The sequence below is a fragment of the Ovis canadensis genome, chromosome 15, assembly GCF_042477335.2.
Source record: "Ovis canadensis isolate MfBH-ARS-UI-01 breed Bighorn chromosome 15, ARS-UI_OviCan_v2, whole genome shotgun sequence".
Lineage (NCBI taxonomy): Eukaryota > Metazoa > Chordata > Mammalia > Artiodactyla > Bovidae > Ovis > Ovis canadensis.
The window spans coordinates 56,897,556-56,904,405 of NC_091259.1; the positions used below are offsets into that span (position 1 = coordinate 56,897,556).

Here is a 6,850-nt window from a genome sequence, read left to right on the forward strand (position 1 = left end):
CATATTTATATAATATATAGCATTATATATATAACATACTATATATTATACTATATATATCAATTATTAATACATATACATGTATATTGAAAATCTATACTTGAGACAAAACATAAACACACTTTTAAAAAATAATAAAAGCAAATCCTTTAGCAGGGAGAATAGTGGCTTCCTAAATATATCCACATCCAAGTCCTAGGAACTTAATGTTACTTCACATGGTAAAGGGGTATTTAAGTTACTGATGTCTAATAATCGCCACATCTTAAAATATAGAGAATGCTCTAGCTTACCTAGGCAGGTCCAATGTAATCATCAATTCAGTTCAGTTCAGTCACTCAGTCATGTCCGACTCTTTGCGACCCCATGAATCGCAGCACGCCAGGCCTCCCTGTCCATCGCCAAATCCCGGAGTTCACTCAAACTCATGTCCATCGAGTCAGTGATGCCATCCAGCCATCTCATCCTCTGTCGTCCCCTTCTCTTCCTGCCCCCAATCCCTCCCAGCATCAGAATCTTTTCCAATGAGTCAACTCTTCACATGAGGTGGCCAAAGTACTGGAGTTTCACCTTCAGCAGCATTCCCTCCAAAGAAATCCCAGGGCTGATCTCCTTCAGAATGGACTGGTTGGATCTTCTCGCAGTCCAAGGGACTCTCGAGAGTCTTCTCCAACACCACAGTTCAAAAGCATCAATTCTTCAGCACTCAGCTTTCTTCACAGTCCAACTCTCACATCCATACATGACCACAGGAAAAACTATAGCCTGGACTAGATGGACCTTTGTTGGGAAAGTAATGTCTCTGCTTTTAAATATGCTATCTAGGTTTGTCATAAGGGTCCTTAAAAGTGGAAGTGGGAAGCAGCAGAGAAATCAGTGTTTTAGTGATACATGGTGATAAAAACTTAATTATCCATTGTCAGCCTTGAAGATGCAAGGAGACTCTGAGCCAAGGAATAGGCACAGCCTCTAAAAGCTGGAAAGTCAATAAAATTGATTCTATCCTAAAACCTCTGGGAAAGAATGAAACCTTTAGTCCAGTGACATATGTGTTGAATTCCTAACATACAGAATTAAATAAAAAGTTTATGTTGTTTTAAGCCATTAAATCTGTGGTAACTTACTATGGCAGCAATAGGAAACTTAATTCTGATAGGATTCTAAAGAGTATTTGGGAAGAAAAAAGACAACTAGTAGAACTGATCTAGTCACTATTTATGAAACTGCACATAAAATTATACAATATTACTTTCAAACACACACCCCTAAAAACTGTCAGGTAACAGATCATAAAATAATTATGAAATTACTAATTAATAATCATCAGAAAATGGAAAAATTTGAATAGTTGGAGGAGTGAACTAGAAGGTCCAAAAATACATATATCAAGAAAGGTAAAAGAAGGTAAATAATAAATTAGAGGAGAAAATACTTTAAAAATGAGTAATAATTACTAGAATTAAGGAAACACACAAAAAAACAAATTTGTAGGACACATGGTATAGAAGAGAAAATAGATTTTTTAAAAACTTCAATGTTAAAGAAATTAACTGCAATCAAACTCAAGATAAAAATTCTAAGCTTTCTAGACAGCAAATTTATGTTGGAAAATAACTTTTTATTTCCTGAAATATTATGTTCCCTTATTTGTTTATTGTTGATTTTAACCACTACACCAAACATTCCTAAAATGAAGGACCTTGTCTGCTTTATTACATTTCTAGTCTCTAGACTATTACTATGTCCTAGTACATATAAAAGAGTTGATTTGATGACTAACATAGTTGTTTTTATGAATAAATTCAGGAATGTGAAAAATTTCCATATGTGTGATAATGGAGCTAGAGATCATAGTTTCTTTGCACAGCAATGTTCAGAGCAGTAGATGCACATGGTTTTGTGAACTTTTTATTATTCCTATCATACTACATGAAGAATTAATCTTGATCATTTTTCCTAGTTAGTAAAACAATAAAATAATACATATATTCAAGAACTGGAGAATGGTTAAGTAAACTATGCAACACAATTCAATGACATATTTTGTGACCATTATAATTACAATTATGAAAACTCTATCATTTCTTTTAAGAAAGATCTCTTCCATTATATTTTCTCAGAGGAAATTAGGAATTACATGTACTCAAATAAGTCATAAATTATTACATAAAGCCAATATTGCCAAAAATTTGAAAGAATTTTGTGAAACAAGCATATCTCTAAGTATTTGTGACCAATCAATATATCCCTAATGAAATAACTTATACAGTGAGACATAATCCAAGGGAAAAACTATCTGTTTATTCCTATCTTCCTGGCTCTTGTGAAAGTGGTGTGAGAATAACTCAATCCCCTGCTCAAGAAGCTCAACTCTGGTATATCTTAGGCTCCACAGGGAATCCACACAAATGTGGGCCACTTTCTTGGCTCCTGGGAGCCTGTGATCCTAGAACTATTAATATAATTGAGGTTAGTTGAGAAGAAGTAGATTTGAATTATGACAAACCTGTTCTGATGATATAGGACAGGTGGGGTGAAGGATAATACAACCACCTCAGCATCTTTATTCATTACTAGAGTTGTGGAGCAAAAGGCCCTGGGTTTTTCATCAAGGCCAAAGGGATCAGAAAACAGAGTGATATTAAAATGTAATGACAATGATATTAAAATTAATTTAAAATTAATGGTTTAGAATAGTAGGTGGTGAGAAAATGATTGAGTGATGATTAGTATCTTCTGTAAATAAACATCCTCATTGAATTGACAAGATGTTATAAAATATTTTTTATTACATCTCTCTCCTTATTTCTGTCAACTCATGGTTTGTATCAAAGCTAATATTCCTAGACCACTAGATCTTACTCCTCTAGGATTTTCCTTTTCTCCAAGAGCTTAGTCTTCTTATCTGATCATATCTCTAGGAAAGGCATGGCTTTCAGTTGGGGTTCTCTAAGGATAAGTAATGCCACTGAAAAGAGGAGACATAACAGTAACTGCTCCTTAACCTGTTCAATCAAACTCCACGGCGAAGTACCCACATTAGCATTTGGTATGTACAACAAACTCAAGAATAAGCCGTGTTATTGAATCTATTTATTTGGGAGATAAGACTGAAGAAATTTAGGCTGTGCTACAGAGAGAGGTACCTGGGAGGACAGAAGTTGTGTAAGTATTACTTTCTTTTCAGATTCTGCAACAGGGATGCTACCTGCACATGAAGTCTAAGTATATATTATTATTGCTTCAGTGGAAGCAGGAGCTTTGTGATCCACTGAAGTAAAGTCAGTTCCTGCAGTGACAATGTGACAAAGGAAAAAAAAAATTCCAAGCAAGTATGTATGGGCCTGCTCTTACTTTTTTTTTTTTTTCTCACCTGTTTGCTATATCCCACTTTTTATATTTTTCTCTTTCTTCTCATCATTTATTTTCTCCTGTTTACTCAAAATCATTACTGGTGTTATTTTAAAATTCCTAATTCAAAGTTTTGTTATTTAATTTTATCATTTATATAACAAAAACAATGCAGTCCAGGAATTTATTACAAATTTTAGAATTGGAATTATGCCATGCAGATGGCATGTTTTCATATTTTATAATTACATAAGGGGGTGTTGCTCTGAACTTGATTTACCCTTTAAATGAAGAGCTATTCTGAAGAGGAAACTTAACTGCACAATAATGTATGTGTTTTGCCTACCCTTTACATGCTAATATCTACTTTCTAAAATTTTATTTGCTGAAGTAAAGCTATTATTCAAAGTAAATCTTAAACCATATGTATTAAGACAATTCACAGCTTCATTAGCAAATAATTTTAGATTTCCCTTATTGTCTTTTCTCTTATTCAGTTTCAAATGAGAAAGCTCCTCAGTGGTTGCCAACTCCAAAACTGAGCGATATGTTTATTTCTGCTCCCATGCCATCTTCTAGGTGTTAGGACTTCTAGTCCTTATTAGCTCCCTGGCCTACATTTGAATTAGGCAAACAGCACAATTATGAGAAGTTACACATCTATATATTTCCTAACAGAAGTGTTCTTATCTGCTAAATTAGCTCTCTGGTCATCTTGGAATATGAGTGATAAAATATGCATTTATTATTTTGCAGGCTCTACTCCCTGTATTTTCAGCTGTTTTTCCTTATTTTGATTTATATCTCTCCATGGGTAAATGTGCTGTCACTGTTGCTCTTATATAGCTGGTCTATAAACGGGCCTCAGAATTAACACTGGTACTTGTCAGCATGACACAATTTAGCTATATATTGCTAAATTACAATACCTCCAGAACTCTGAAGTTTGAACTTATCAGATGGAAAGGATGAAGAAAAGAGGCAATGTTTGAAGGAGAAATGAGATATTGGTTGAAAGTGGATGATTATTACCTGGTTCAAAGTAGTTACCTTCCATAGGAGGAAGGTGCCTCTTAATTTTAACATAATCTGAAGAGACAAATGCAGAATGTGTCCTAATTTAGAAACTTCTGCTATCACTTTTATAGTTCTCATTCTGTGGAAAGAGTCTAGAATATGTGCAATTAAAATTATTCATCAGCACATGCTAATTGATGTGGCACAGTGGAGAGTCAAGCGGAATTTAGGACAGAGTCTTGTGTTGTCTTCATTGTGCAATGTCACTGCCATTTCAAGGGACAATTGACACTTGAATATGAGTTTGAACTGCACAAGTCCACTTGCACACTGATTCTTTTCAATAAATACATGTACTGCTACTACATGATCCAGGGTTGGTTTCATGTACAGACGTGGAACTGAGGATACAGATGGCTGACTAAGGGATTTGAGCATCTGAGGATTTTACTATCCGTGGTGGGTCCTGGAACCAATCCCCCATGCACACTGAGGGAGCACTGTATTTCACAAATGAGAGTATTAGTCACTTAGTCATGTCCAGCTCTTTGTGACTCCATGGACTAGAGCCCAGCAGGCTCCACTGTCCATGGGATTTCCCAGGCAAGAATACTGGAGTAGGTTGCCATTTCCTTTTGCAGGAGATCTTCCTGACCCAGGGATCAAACCCAGGTCTCTTGCATTGAAAGAGTATTCTTTTCCATCCGAGTCACCGAGGAAGCCCCATTTCACAAATAGTCTTGAACAAAATTTTCAATAGGGTTTCAATAGGGTTTCAATAGTTAAGGTTACAGTCATCTGATTGTGAATTTACTTATGTTACAATTTTTTCTTTATCTTAAAGGTCCAGAGTGCTTCAGAACCAAGAATAAACATCTTATCGGTGAATCCTCTGACTCACAGAAGTAGAATAAATATCTCTACCTCTTTGTTCATAAACCTTTTACCACACTGATCACACAGGAAATTAATCACTGGTTTATATCAGTTTCTCCCCATTAGAATGTTAATTTGAAATTAGGAATTACATCCTATTTATCATTTTATTTTTAGAGTCTAAAACATTCTCAAGATTTATATTAATAAATGAAGTCATCAGTAAATAAATGGTCATATGAATATGAAAGTATACACATATTCTACAACTGAACACAGCCCGTATTTTTCATCATGTCAATGCCAAACGACATCAGCTTTCATCCCAATTCCTTTCTTCTCGTTGGCATTCCAGGGATGGAGGCCATCCACACTTGGATATCAATACCCTTCTGCCTTATTTATTTAACTGCTCTCCTGGGAAATTTCTCCATTTTATTTATTATCAGAACAGACTCCAACCTGCATGAACCCATGTACTTCTTCCTCTGTATGCTCTCTGTGGCCGACTTGATCCTTTCCACTACTGCTATGCCCAAAATCCTCAGCATTTTTTGGTTCCATGACAGGGAGATCTATTTGGAAGCCTGCCTTGTCCAAGTATTTTTCATTCACTCACTATGCAGCATGGCCTCAGGGTTTATCTTGGCCATGGACTTTGACAGGTACGTGGCAATCTGCAATCCTCTGAGACATTCCATCATCCTGACACACAGAGTCATCCAGAACATGGGGCTGGCTATCATCTTCCGTGGAGTCGTACTTTTCTGTCCTCAACCCTTTATGCTTTGGTGGCTTCCCTACTGCAGAACTAATGTCATCCCTCACACCTACTGTGAAATTTATGGCTCTGATCAAGCTGGCTTGTGCAGAGACCAGGATCTGCAGAACATACAGCCTAACTGCTGCCTTCCTCACTGGAGGTTTAGATTTCATATTAATCCTCTGTTCCTACGTTGTCATCCTTTACACTGTCTTCCATCTTCCATCCAAAGCTGCTCGGCTCAAGACCCTGGGCACTTGTGGATCCCATGTGTGTGTGATCCTGGTGGCCTATAATCCAGCCTTTTTCTCCTTCCTTACTCACAGATTTGGACACCATGTGGCTCCTCATATTCACATCTTTGTGGCTAACATCTATGTCCTTGTTCCACCCATGGTGAACCCAATGATCTATGGCATAAGAACCAAGAGGATCAGAGAACGATACCTCCAGGTTTTGACTTTTCACAAATTCTAAGACAATCAACTCTTTCTGTAAAAATTTTCTAAGATTTATGAAGAAAAGAGATATTAACCCTCTTTCTAGAAGACTGAATCTCTACATCTTCTATTTGTAATATAAGGTATTAATTAGCACTGACTAGACTTATTCTTAAAAAACTTGCTTTAGATGATAGTTTAGTTAGATGATTTATTTTTAATATATTTGCTTGGTAATGAAATGTCTCAACAATTATGTCATCTTATTCACTATGTTCACTCATATAAGATTACTCTGTTGTTCAGTCTTATCAGTTTTATTATAAGTGTTGTTATTGACTTACTACCTCTGACTTTCATTAAGCTGCCATGCATTTGTAGGTTTCAGTGAATGGGGCTATCT

The 6,850-nt window shown here is 36.0% G+C and overlaps 1 pseudogene; it reads left to right on the plus strand.

The window, feature by feature from the left end:
- The first annotated feature begins 5,538 nt into the window (after window positions 1-5,538).
- LOC138420611 (olfactory receptor 52D1-like) lies at window positions 5,539-6,484 on the plus strand (annotated as a pseudogene).
- Window positions 6,485-6,850: the final 366 nt, after the last annotated feature.